Source organism: Peromyscus eremicus, chromosome 5 (genome assembly GCF_949786415.1).
Source record: "Peromyscus eremicus chromosome 5, PerEre_H2_v1, whole genome shotgun sequence".
Classification (NCBI taxonomy): Eukaryota; Metazoa; Chordata; class Mammalia; order Rodentia; family Cricetidae; genus Peromyscus; species Peromyscus eremicus.
In genome coordinates, this window is record NC_081420.1 from 50,688,606 (window position 1) to 50,700,844 (window position 12,239).

General features: G+C 39.4%; 1 protein-coding gene across 4 annotated transcripts in view; it reads right to left on the reverse strand.

Annotated features, from left to right (window-relative positions):
* Dip2c (disco interacting protein 2 homolog C) overlaps positions 1-12,239 on the reverse strand; it is a 430,083-nt gene that overhangs the window by 198,938 nt on the left and 218,906 nt on the right. The gene's annotated exons all lie outside the window — the stretch shown is intronic.

Sequence of the window (12,239 nt, forward strand, 5' to 3'; positions counted from 1 at the left end):
AAATGATAAAGCCAAAGATTCATACACAGAAGTCAAACGAGGTCAGACCTTTCCCTAAGGGTTAGGTCACTAAGGACACAGGCAAAATAACACTGTAGTCTTTCCTAACTGTAAGCTCCAAAACACAATGCTAATTTTGCCCTTCATTTTTTAAAAACAAAAAAAAAATGTGCACACATGTAGACATGTGCACAAGTGCACAAGCACTCAAGCATATGCACCACATACTTTGTCCCTGAATTTGGAAGGGGTTATAAAATTGATTTTGCCCTTCAATTTTTTGAGCATGTTTCAGATTTTTATTCCTTGCATTCTAACCTACCTCTTCAAAGAGAAAAAAAAGATTTGAGCATCTATGAAAACAAAGCAAACCAAAGAATAATTCTTACTATGCATAGTCAAGTTGGTAAATTAGCTTATTCTAATGATACATGCTTAGTATTGCCATATGACCTTACAAATTTGAGGGCTGATTCTATTACTCAAAGCTGTTCTATACATCTTTGCTTAGGTTAAAAAACAATGTATGACCAGTATTTAAATGTGAGCCATAAAGCAGTAGAGAGATATGAAATACACATTCCCTTATCAACTATTAAGTGATTTTATGCTAAATGTATCTTATTACACCATTATGAATAATGGGGTCTGTATAAATGTTACACAAAGATTAAGCCAGCATCATATCTGGCTGGACTTTACAACCTCAACCATCAGCTGTATATCACTGAAGCCGCTGCATTACTCTTACAACTGCTCCCCTCATCTCACCTCCTCATCACCACAGACACTACAGGCATGTTAGCATAGTCTAGAATATTCTTGTGATTGACCAGGAAAATAAGGGAATGGGGTAATGTGTTACAGGCTGGCTATGAAATTTGCTTTTGCCCTCTTTCTACAGTTGCCTGTACCTGTAGCACTACAAGATAGAGAGAAACGTCTGGCTTTGAAGAAATAAAATAGTTTGTAAACAAAATAAACTCTCTAGTGCCTAGTTCTGTGACGTTTAGAGCAAGAGTCTAGGACCAGCAATCAGAGGAGACCTGATTTACTGCTCCACTTCAACATTCCTGACAGTAAAAAGAAATGAGGTAGAACACTGGCACCCATTCTGGCTAACCTAAACATCTCATTCCTACTCACAGAAAAGGTAGAGCCTCTGCCCTAGAAAGCCAACAACCTCCCATCCCATACACACAGCTTCTTGAGAAATCCCCAAAACGACAAATCAAGAGCACTGCAGAAGCAGTTGCTTTACTGCCTGTTTCCACAGGGGATATAGTAACCTCGACTAACAAGCAACGGCTTTTACTAACAGTAATCATTCTTTAAACATACCATTACAACTGAAGAAGTTTGTTTTCATGTTAATCGTAATGCTACATAATCCGTTTTGTCTCTGGCTGAGACAAAACCCAAAGCACTGCCTGCTAAATTAAAGGGAAGAAGGCAGGCCTATAGGAAAATGAAAAGGAATAAGGAGAACAAGTAAGACTGCATGTGGAAAGCCCCCAGTAAAGAGGACCTCATTTGGGCCTCAGGCAAGATGCTATCTTTGCACTGTTCCAGCTACTGCCCATGTCCAGATTGAGTAGCTGCTTTGATAATCCTACCATCAAATTTTTGTCCTGGTAAACTCAGAATCAATTCATATGTTGATTATACCCAAAATTCAACTCAAGTTTCATTAATTTCTCAACTGAATACTTAAAAGCCAGAGGGTACTCACTCTTCCTTGATTTTTACTGTAGATCAACTTCAAAAGAACTGAACTTTGAATTCTTACTTCAGAGTTGGTCTTATTTTGGAAAGTTCTGGTTGCTTTAAGGCTAACAAGATCTAAGGACATTTTTTTTTCTCCCAGCCCTGAATTCCCTCCTAGACTCAAAACAAAACAAAACAAAAACAAATAAACAAAACAAACAAACAAAAACAACTGAGCATCCCCATAGAGGATACTTAAGAATTCCAGGTGACCACCACCTCCGAGCCTGGGAGAGTGAAGGAAGACACTACAGAATGATGTCTACCTGTCACTCAGAGTAGCCACTGTCATGTAGGCCAATGGAAGCTCTCTGGTCTGTGCTTTTAAAAGGATTCAGTGGCTGACAATCTGTTCCATTATCAATAAACTATGTCACTTGCAAAGCTACATTTATATATTGGGGGTTCTTTACAGAAAATTCTGAAGGACTATGTCCCGAATGTCCTAAGCAGTCCCTTTTAATCCTAACAACTGATTTTAGAAAGGAAAACCAAGGCACAAATACTATTTATGAATCTTGACTCAGACTTTAGAAATAGAGAAAAGTATATCCTTAACTCCAATATTTTTTCCTATTATAACCATAACTAGTACTGCTCCCTGTACTCTGGCCAAAACTGGGGTAGACATTGTCCCAGAAAGAGACAATAGCATTCCTAACTTTGCTAGTAGATTCTTTCCTGTCTGGGTATCTTCTTACCCAGGTCTTTAAATGGCTCTGTCCATTTTCATCTCTAGAGAACAATCCTGCAAACAATTTCCTGTTTGACTCCTCCCAATCCCTACCCAAGGAGTATAGCACTTTCAGGCTTTGAGTGACCATAGCATAGATGATGACTATCCAGTTTCCATAAGACCTTGGACTACTTGTCTGTGCTGCATTTGTGTAACATATATTTACATATGGCTTATCCTGAAAACTAGAGTGTTGAGCTTTTGTGAAAGAGCCCATGTTTTACAGAACTCAGTCTTGACCCCACTATTTTCCTACTCTAGGACTATGAAGTGATCAATTTATTCACACAGTAAGAGACAGTGAGAAACACCAATGTCTATCTCTGACAAAGATGTAATTGGCAGCGGCAGCAGCACAGACAATCAGTACAGACACGGGGATGATTAACTGTTTGGTGACTGATGGGGCAGAGGGCAGAGGGGAAAATCCATACTAACTCTGTTATTAAAATATACCAAACAACGGGGGAGGGGGGGCACACCTTTAATACCAGCATTCGAGAGGCAGAGACAGGCGGATCTCTGTGAGTTCAAGGCCAGCCTGGTCTACAGAGCAAGATCCAGGACAGGCACCAAAACTATACAGAGAAAACCTGTCGGGGGTGGGGGGGCGGGCAAACAATAGGTCAACTTGTAGTACTCAAAAAGTGTGCTACTGTAGCACTGAGATTAGACTCATTTATGGTCCCATAGCATCAGGGCTAAAAATACCATTACTCTTTTCTAAACCCAGAACTACTTAAGCATCTGGTAGTCAGAGGTTCAGCAGACAGATTATGACTAACTCTCCCTGAAAATTTACAGCAAACTTTCCAACTGAGCTTTTTGTGTCATGTAGCTTTTCAAAACCAATGATTTTTGTACTAACGAAGTTAGAGATAAATAGTTACAGATAATCATCTGTGCGGAACAGATACATTATAGTAGATGACAGACAGATGATCACTGATACATAAAATAGGTAAATTAACAGATTATTAATAAATGACAGATAAAAATAGGAAAGAAAGTATGAAGAAACTGGTTGACAGACAAATGACAGATACAGACATATAGTAAATAGTGGATTTTGCAAACATCTTCCTTCCAGACACCTCCGTGGCTTCTGTTCAAGGCTTGACCCCTGTCAGTGCTCTAGTGTCACCATGGAAGCACAGGGCTCTCTGCAAGTACATAGGGTTTCCCATTTTATATCAGTTCAGGCTCAACAGCCAATTGGCTGCCCCTTTTCTCTGCTTCCCACAGTGGGTCTGTGCTATACATACAGCTTTCAGGATAATGCCACATAAATTCAAAGAGGAAAGGTTACAAAATGAAGCAAATCTTCAGCTCATACTTCTAAGCAAGGCTTCATTTTCTATCTCTTATTACAAGGCATACCACCCCACAGCAGGTTAGCTAACATTCCTTTAACTTGCAAACTAAAGCCAATACCATCCAAGGCTATTTTGAAAGTCAACTCCAATCAATAGAAACTTCTTAGGCAATAAAGAATTTTGCTGATTGTACATGTGTATTCTAAATGATTCTAAATGTTTATTCTAAATGTGATTCTAAATGTTTTCCTCCTTTAAAAAGTGGTTCCTCACATTAAGCCTTGAACCACAGAATTGCTTATTTTCCACAGAAAATTCCAAAAATAGCATACTTTCCATATTTTAATACCCAAGATACTCATAAGCACAAGTAAGAAAGTATAAAGTCAGTGCAGAAATTTTAACCTCAACAAGGATAAATTAAAAGTGATCTCTTGAAACAACTATCAATTTCAAGAAAAATGCTCCCTGTTCTTAAATTCTCCAACACTTCAGATTCAAGCAGTATAATTTTTTTTTTTTTTTTTTTTTAAGAAAGAAAAGGGATTCAGTTGGGTTTGGTGGTGGTAGCAGGCTTAGAATTTTAGCTACTCTGGGAGCTGAGTCAGGAGGATAACAAGTCCAAAGCCAGCCTGAGCTACACATGGTAAAGACTCTATTTCAAAATAAAAAGTGAAGCAAATGCTGAGAATACATCTATGTGATAAAGTGTTTGCCTAGCATGTCCAAGCCCTAAATTTAATCCCCAGTACTACAAAAGTACAATGGAGAGATTAATAAACAAATCATAAGTTTACAGAGGAAAAACAGAAGCAAAAACCACATGAGGTCAAACAATACTCTGAGAGGAGACACAATTTTTCTTTTCTCTCCCCAACAGGAAGAAAACACTCTGAGAGAAGATATCATTTTTTTTCTTTCCCCTACTGGAAGAATCCTTTTATTTTGCAGAATAGTGTTTCAAAGAAAATAAATTCAAGTCAGAAAAGTAACAGTTGGCCCAGCAAATGCAAAAATTACAGTGACCAAAGAGCATATGTCATTGTGGACACAAGGTAAGTTTGCAAACTTTGACCCCAAGGAATTGGTGCAGAGCCAACCTAATTGCTTCCTAGCTCTAGACATGAAATCTTGGAGAGTCCCTTGGTTCTCGAGGATAAAACCTGTACCACTGAGCTACTTTCAGGGCTGGGATTAGTTCTGAGTAAACAGACAAGTTTAACAGTGATCATTTCCATTCTTGGTGTTGAGAGTTTATTTTATTATTTAATGCTGGAATGAATGCTTTGTATAACAAAGGCATCATTTCCATGTTTGGAATTTTATGGTTGTCAGAAATCTTCCTAAGGCTCCTTTCTTTAGTCAACTATTTTATACAGCTTTAAGAGGCACAAAGGCTCCAGTTCTCTTGTTCAAAATGTGTGTTTTAGCTCTGTGATAAGCTTTTCTCCAGAAAGAAACTATCACTCATGACAACTTTTACATGCACTGTTCACCTGCTCTGGTAGCAGAAGCAGGCAGACCTGGGGACTCTTCTCACCCAAAGCAACCAGCACTCAACCTAGAGTACTTGGTGGACCATCTGGTGTCTTTTTGTTCTTACTGATAAGAGAGGTTATACATGTCAACTTCCTATTGGTGCTGGAAATAGCATGTGCAAAATCTCAAAGTAGGGGTCAAGTAGATGACTCAGAGGTTGAAGTACTTACTTGTCATACAAGCATGAGGACCTGAGTCTGGATCCCCAGAAGTCACAAACACCCCAGAAGCCACAAACACAATAGCATCCATTTATAATCTCAGCACTCCCATGGTAAGATAAGACATAGAAACAGGGAATCTCCAGAAGCTCACAGACCAACTAGCCTGGTATGGGTAACAGTAAACAGGATAGAACCTGTCTTAAACAAAGCAGAAGTCCAGGACCAACAACTGAGGTCATACTCCAATCCACACATGCCTGCCTTGGTACATGTGCATTTGCACTCACACACACAAACAGGCACATACACACATTTTTTAAAAAAATTTCAACAAATATTTCAGTTAGTTATGACATAATTAAACTTATGACTTATCTTACAATACAATAGGAAGATATGTGCCAGGTACACTAGCAAGTGATAAGCATAAAGGGAACTACATGACTATATTGGTGACAGAAACAACCCCTTCAGGGTATAGAGGACAAAGAAAAGCTACCTGTGCCTGGCGCTGGTGGTGCACGCCTTTAATCCCAGCACTCGGGAGGCAGAGCCAGGTGGATCTCTGTGAGTTCGAGGCCAGCCTGGGCTACCAAGTGAGTTCCAGGAAAGGCGCAAAGCTACACAGAGAAACCCTGTCTCGAAAAACAAAAAAACAAAAAACAAAAAACAAACAAACAAAAAAAAGCTACCTGACTACTAGGAATTCTGAAGAAACTTAAAATCCTGTTTTTCTTTGGTGCTACTGCCATCTCTAGGTGCTGCTCCTTGCTTGCCTTGTCCAGAAGCCTGTCCTCTCTACACAACTAGCACTTGCAGACATCCCCATTAACACAGACATCTCTTTCAAGAATGAACACAGTCTGCCCTGCTTACAGATTTAGCACCTTCAGGCTTCTCCCATGCATCTGCACTCATCAGCCAGAGAGATGGTTTCAAGAACAGGAATGTAAACATGGGGCCTATCTAAGCCTCTCACTGCTGTGACAATGGTCCCTTCCTCAAAGGGTCACAAAGGCCCATCTTCTACCTTCTTGGTTATTGGTCACATCAAGCCACACTTTAGCACATCTTCCCTTTACTGTTACCTATACTATTCTATTTATTACAGAGTTCTCACACTCACACCATATTCCCAATGTAAAACTCAGAAACTTACCTTTCTTAAAGACACTTTAAGATAAGGTAACAGAGGACATTAACACCTGTGCTAAAATGAGAAAATTATCAAAGCTCACTCAAATATGCAAAGGAAAGAAAAAACATTCTCAAACACTACAGATGAACAGGATGTGAAACTTCCATGTGCATGTAAGTGAATTATCATAATGTTCTCCCCAACATTTAGTTAATGACATAAGCAGAAAGGAAACATTTTAAATATGCTACTGTGTGTTATTTTACTTTAGTCTGTCAGATCTCAAACCACTTACAGGTTTACTACTCTTCATGTTTAACCGTTTGTAGGTCTCCTGTGACATTTCTCTTTGATAGGTCTAAACCTCCAGTTATAGGAGGTACTTTAGGGAAGCAGCATATACTTCACTTTCAACCAAAGGACAAGTGTCTGTGAAAAGGAAAGATCTTACAAGTTCAGTTACTTGGTAGAAGACTTGAAGGTAAGTGTCTATGTGACTGAGAAGGAACTCCAACCCAATCACTAAAGATCTTAAGGGTAAGAATTCCAATAAAGCTATTTCAAAATACCATTAGGGTTGGTGAGGTTAAGAATAGTAGGCTGAGTTTGTAGTAACTTGCACAGTTGCTACACCAACAGTACTAATGCTTAAAGTTCCTGAAGAAGTTACAACAAAAGGGGTTCTTTCATTCATTTTTTCTTTTACTTAGTGTGTGTGTGTATGTGTGTGTGTGTGTGTGTGTGTATTATGTATACATGTGTGTATGAATGTGTGTGCATGTGTGTGCATGCATGCATACACGTGGAGGCCAGAGATTAACACTGGTATCTTCGTCAATAGTTTTTGGCCTAATATACATACAGCTCTCAGACTCAACTAGTCTAGCTAGGCAGCTTGCTCTGAGAATCCCATTGTTACCTCCTTAGCCCTAGGATTACAGGTGGCTGCTATGCTTACACAGCAAGCCTTTATCCACTGACCATTTCCCCACCCCTAACAAGAGGGGCTCTAAACAAGGTCCTTGAGACATCCAGTGGCCTAGTCAGTCCAGAAGATTTTTAATTGATAGCTTTATGGAAAACTGCTGCAGTAACTTGCACAAAATTCTATAAACAAGCATCACTTTTTTAATATTTACAGAGATTTGGATATACTTTCTTTAATCAAAAGGAGAATCTACAGGGCTAGAGAGATGGCTCAATGGTTAAGAAAGAGTACTTGTTCTTGTAGAGGACTTGGGTTGGATTCCCAGCACTCACATGATGGCTCACAATCATATGGGACTCTAGTCTCAGAGAATCTGACACCCTCTTCTGACATCTGTGGGCACCAAGAACACACCTGGTACACAGATATAAATGAGGCAAAACACTCATATATATAAAATAAAAATAAGTCTTAAATTTTTTTTTCAAAAGGAACCTACTACTGCTACTTAACTAGAACAGCCTAATTCCTAACAAAATTCTAAAAGGTAGCTCTCACCCCTCATCAAAGAAGCTTCTTTTTACAGACAATGGAGACCATTATAGAAAACCACAACTTGACACAATGCAGAGATCAAAAGATCATGGGAAACCCAGCCCCCAATAGATATATTTACAACACAGCAGGGAACATTGCTGAAAGGGGGTAAACATCTATTTTTTTGTTTTTGTTTTGTTTTTTCAAGACAGGGCTTCTCTGTGTAGTTTTGGTGCCTGTCCTGGATCTCGCTCTGTAGATCAGGCTGGCCTCGAACTCACAGAAATCCACCTGGCTCTGCCTCCTGAGTGCTGGGATTAAAGGCATGAGCCACCACAATCAGGCACATCTTTTAACTATACTAAAGTGTGGTGAGCATTTGACTTTAACCATTCAGGTTCAAGCTCACTCACAGGTTTGCTACTCTGTGTGCTCCTCCTTTTGTAAGTTTCCTGTGACATTTTGCTCTCCTCTCCTCCTGTCTGTCTGTCTGTCTGTCTCTCTCTGTCTCTGTCTCTCTGTCTCTGTCTCTCTCTCTCTCTGCCTAAGACTCCAATTGCAAAAGGTACTTTAAGAGAGGCTGCTTGTGCTCCACTTTCAACAAAAGAACAAATGCCAGAGAAAGGGAAAGGTCTTTTTCATTGTAAAAGCCAGAGTACCAAGAAGTCTGCTGTGAGACTGTGACTCCTCGAAATGGCTGACTAAATAAGACCTAACAATGACAGTATCAAAAGGGGAAGATTTCATGGGGTCCAACCCCTAGACAAAGAACTATAGGCAACTAATGACCACTGAGTGAGGGAGAATTAGCCTCTCTCAGGGATGAACCCTTAATCAGTTATCCAATACAAGAGACAAGAGAGTCTCAGCTTTAACATCACATTTCTTGACAGAACAACTCTTAGAACCTCTGAACCTCATTGGCCTCTAAGTCCTGATGGTACTTAAACCAAGTGCCTGTAAACCAAGTCTCTTAGCATTATTTACCCAGGCTACATAGGTAAATGCCATAGGTACTTAGGTAAGTATAAGTAAGCCTTGGCTGTGGTGATATTTTATCTGTGCTGAAATGTGGTGATATTTTATTTGTGCTTTAATAAATACAGCTTGCCTGGAGAGCAGAGGAATAGGAACAGCCATTATAAGTAAACAAAGAAGTCATGCAATGTTAGCACATGCCTTTAATCCTATCACCTGGCAGGCAGGGATCTGTCTGGATCTCTATGAGTACAAGGCCACCCTGGGAACAGAGCCAGGCGTGGTGGCACACACCTTAAATTCCAACAATAGTTAACCATGGAGGTCTGGAGGTCTATACAAATAGACAGGAAGTGACAGAACTGGGCAGGGAGAGGAAGTGATGTAGCTGGAAAGACAGAACAAATCAGATGGCAGAACAGCAAGGCATTTAGGCATAGGTAGACAGGAAGTAAGTCGCATTTGGAAGCTGCAGAGTTGGTGAGGTAAGGTTAGCTGTGGCTTTCCCTGTTTCCCTGATCTCTCTCAGGCTTTCACCCTCACATTTGGCTTCGTGTTTTTACTTAATAAGACAATTTGGAAATTCATCTACACTTGGCCACAGCTTTACCACCCCTCACCACCCCCCAAATCTTTTACTCAACCAGGATGTGGCAGTCAGACCTTGTCATCTTTACATGCTTAGCAACACCCTGGTAATGCATACAAAATTCCCCTTGCAGGCTCCCTAGGTATCAGGTTCCTGATATGCATGCAAGCAGGGCCTCCAGGGTGGTCTCTGTGTAGGAACACTCAGTCCACCAAAGCATGGAGAAAACAGCCAAGCTCCTTGTCCCAGCTTCTCTCCCGTGAGGCATGAAACCACCACAGCTTTCAATTCCTCCAACACATGTTATCAAGTAGCGTACCCAAAGAATAGTGCTGAACTTTGAGAAATCTAAACATGTGACAAGAGGAAATGACTACAACTTAACATATCCACAAGTGACAGATACACAAAAAGGTATTGCTGCTTTAACCTGGCCTTTCTCCAAGAAACTTTATCTTCATGCTTATTTTACATAAAAATATCCAAATGCCACAGAAATAATCCAGAGCTTATTCATTCATTCAATAAATATCCATAGTTACACTATGGACCTGTCAATCAATAGAGTACAGAAAAGGATACAGACACTGACACTACCAATTCATGCTTGCTAAAAGATTAAGTCAAACTTAATGTTTCAAAACCTTTTTAAGGGTAAAAATAAAATAGAGTGATGCTAAGTTAAAGACTCCAATGATTTTCCTAAGCAAAAAGTCCATAAAGGCAGGTACACAAAATGCCTTTTTCCGTAAGATCTCCCATTTATAGGTTTTAAATACAGAATGTTCCCTTTTTCTTAATAATTGTGTGTTTTTAAAATAATGGCTTAATCTTGAAAAGATTTGCAGTTATGGAGCTTGGGGACATTTTTGGAGGGGCAGTTAATAACATACAAGAAGATGTATCTAACAAGCTCACATGATGGCAGGAAGTCTGTACAATTGTGACTTTTTATGAAACCAGAGAGCTGCAGGAAATCCTTCAGCACACACTCCAAGGCATCTAGGCTCAAAGTCAATCCCAAAGCCCAAAATAGCTTTTTCTGTTAGGAATAAAACAGATGGACAATTCCTGGCACAAAATATATACCTGATTAAATTTTAATGAATTCACTACCTAATTAAAAAGCAATAACTGTGACAGTATGAATTTCAGCATCGGAAACATCCTATCTAAATATATTCCCAGCCTTTTTCAAGAGGCAATGATTAGCAATATATTTCATTCAAAAGGTAGACAGTAAAAACATACTGTTTGAAATACTATATTCTGAGTTATAAGAGATATCTGCTCCATTGTGAATTTATATTTGAGGCAAGGAGTGGCAAGCTCTCAAATAGTCCACATTGGCCTAGGTACATACCCAAGGATGATGGTGAATGCCTGACCTTCCTGCCTCCACTTTCTAAGTGAGACTGCTAGAATTACAGTATATATTGCCATGCCTAACTTGCTGTGGGGGGGGGGGGGGGGTTATGCTTCTGTTTTGAAACAGGGTCTCATGGCATAGCCCTAACTGGCTTGGAGCTAACTATGTAGAGGCCTCAAACTCACTGAGATCCACCTGTCTCTACCTCCAGTATATGCTGGGATAGAAGTCACTATTACCTGGCCTCTGATTCATTGCTTCTTAATCAAAAATCTGTACTGTATACGAGAGCACATTTATAAAGCAACATGTATTGGGACCACGTGTTCCCACTGCAGGAAAAACAAACAAAACAAACAAACAAAAAACAATGCATCACCACAACTATAAATTTTAATCTTACTCACTAGCTAAAGTGATATTTGAATGAGCAGCATAACCCCAACTGTGGATTCTCACTGGGAAATTGAAAATACTTTACAGAACAGGTTGAAGACTCTCTTTCAAAATAAGAATAAAAGATTAAAGGCCAAAGTCTAAATCAGAGAACTAATATAGCTTTCAACATGTGGTCATAATGCCAAGGAATTTGGATAAAGAACCATTTCAGAGAAGTGAGGAGGCTCATATAAAAGTTGCAATGGGATTTAATTCAAAACTCAAGCAAAAGAACCCTAAAATACACAGCAAATTGTTACATGTCAGGTACCATTTCAGATATTAATATCAGAACAAAAGCAAAACACAAGACCACTGTGCACTCATGCCACTTATATTCTAATCTCCTTGTGTTAAATTGCTTTTATATCAATAGTAAACCCTACACCAACCATACGCTTGATAATTCAATTAATATTTTCTGGTCAAGGTAGAGAATGTAAAAATATTATGAAGTAAATGCAGGACATAGATTTGCATCAATTTTAATACTTTGCTTTTTCTTAAACAGAATTTCCTATGCAGCCTTGGCTAGTTTCGAAAGATCTTCCTCACTCAGCTGCGTCAGCTCTGATATCATGGACATACTCCAATATACCTGGCAAGGAATTCCCATTTTGATAAAAATGTAAAATGAGATTTAAGTGAGTTACACGACTATGCTTCTCAAAGAGAAGAAAGGATATTTTCAACTAAACTGTCGTGTCCGCCTCGACCAGCAAGGATGACGCGACGCCAGA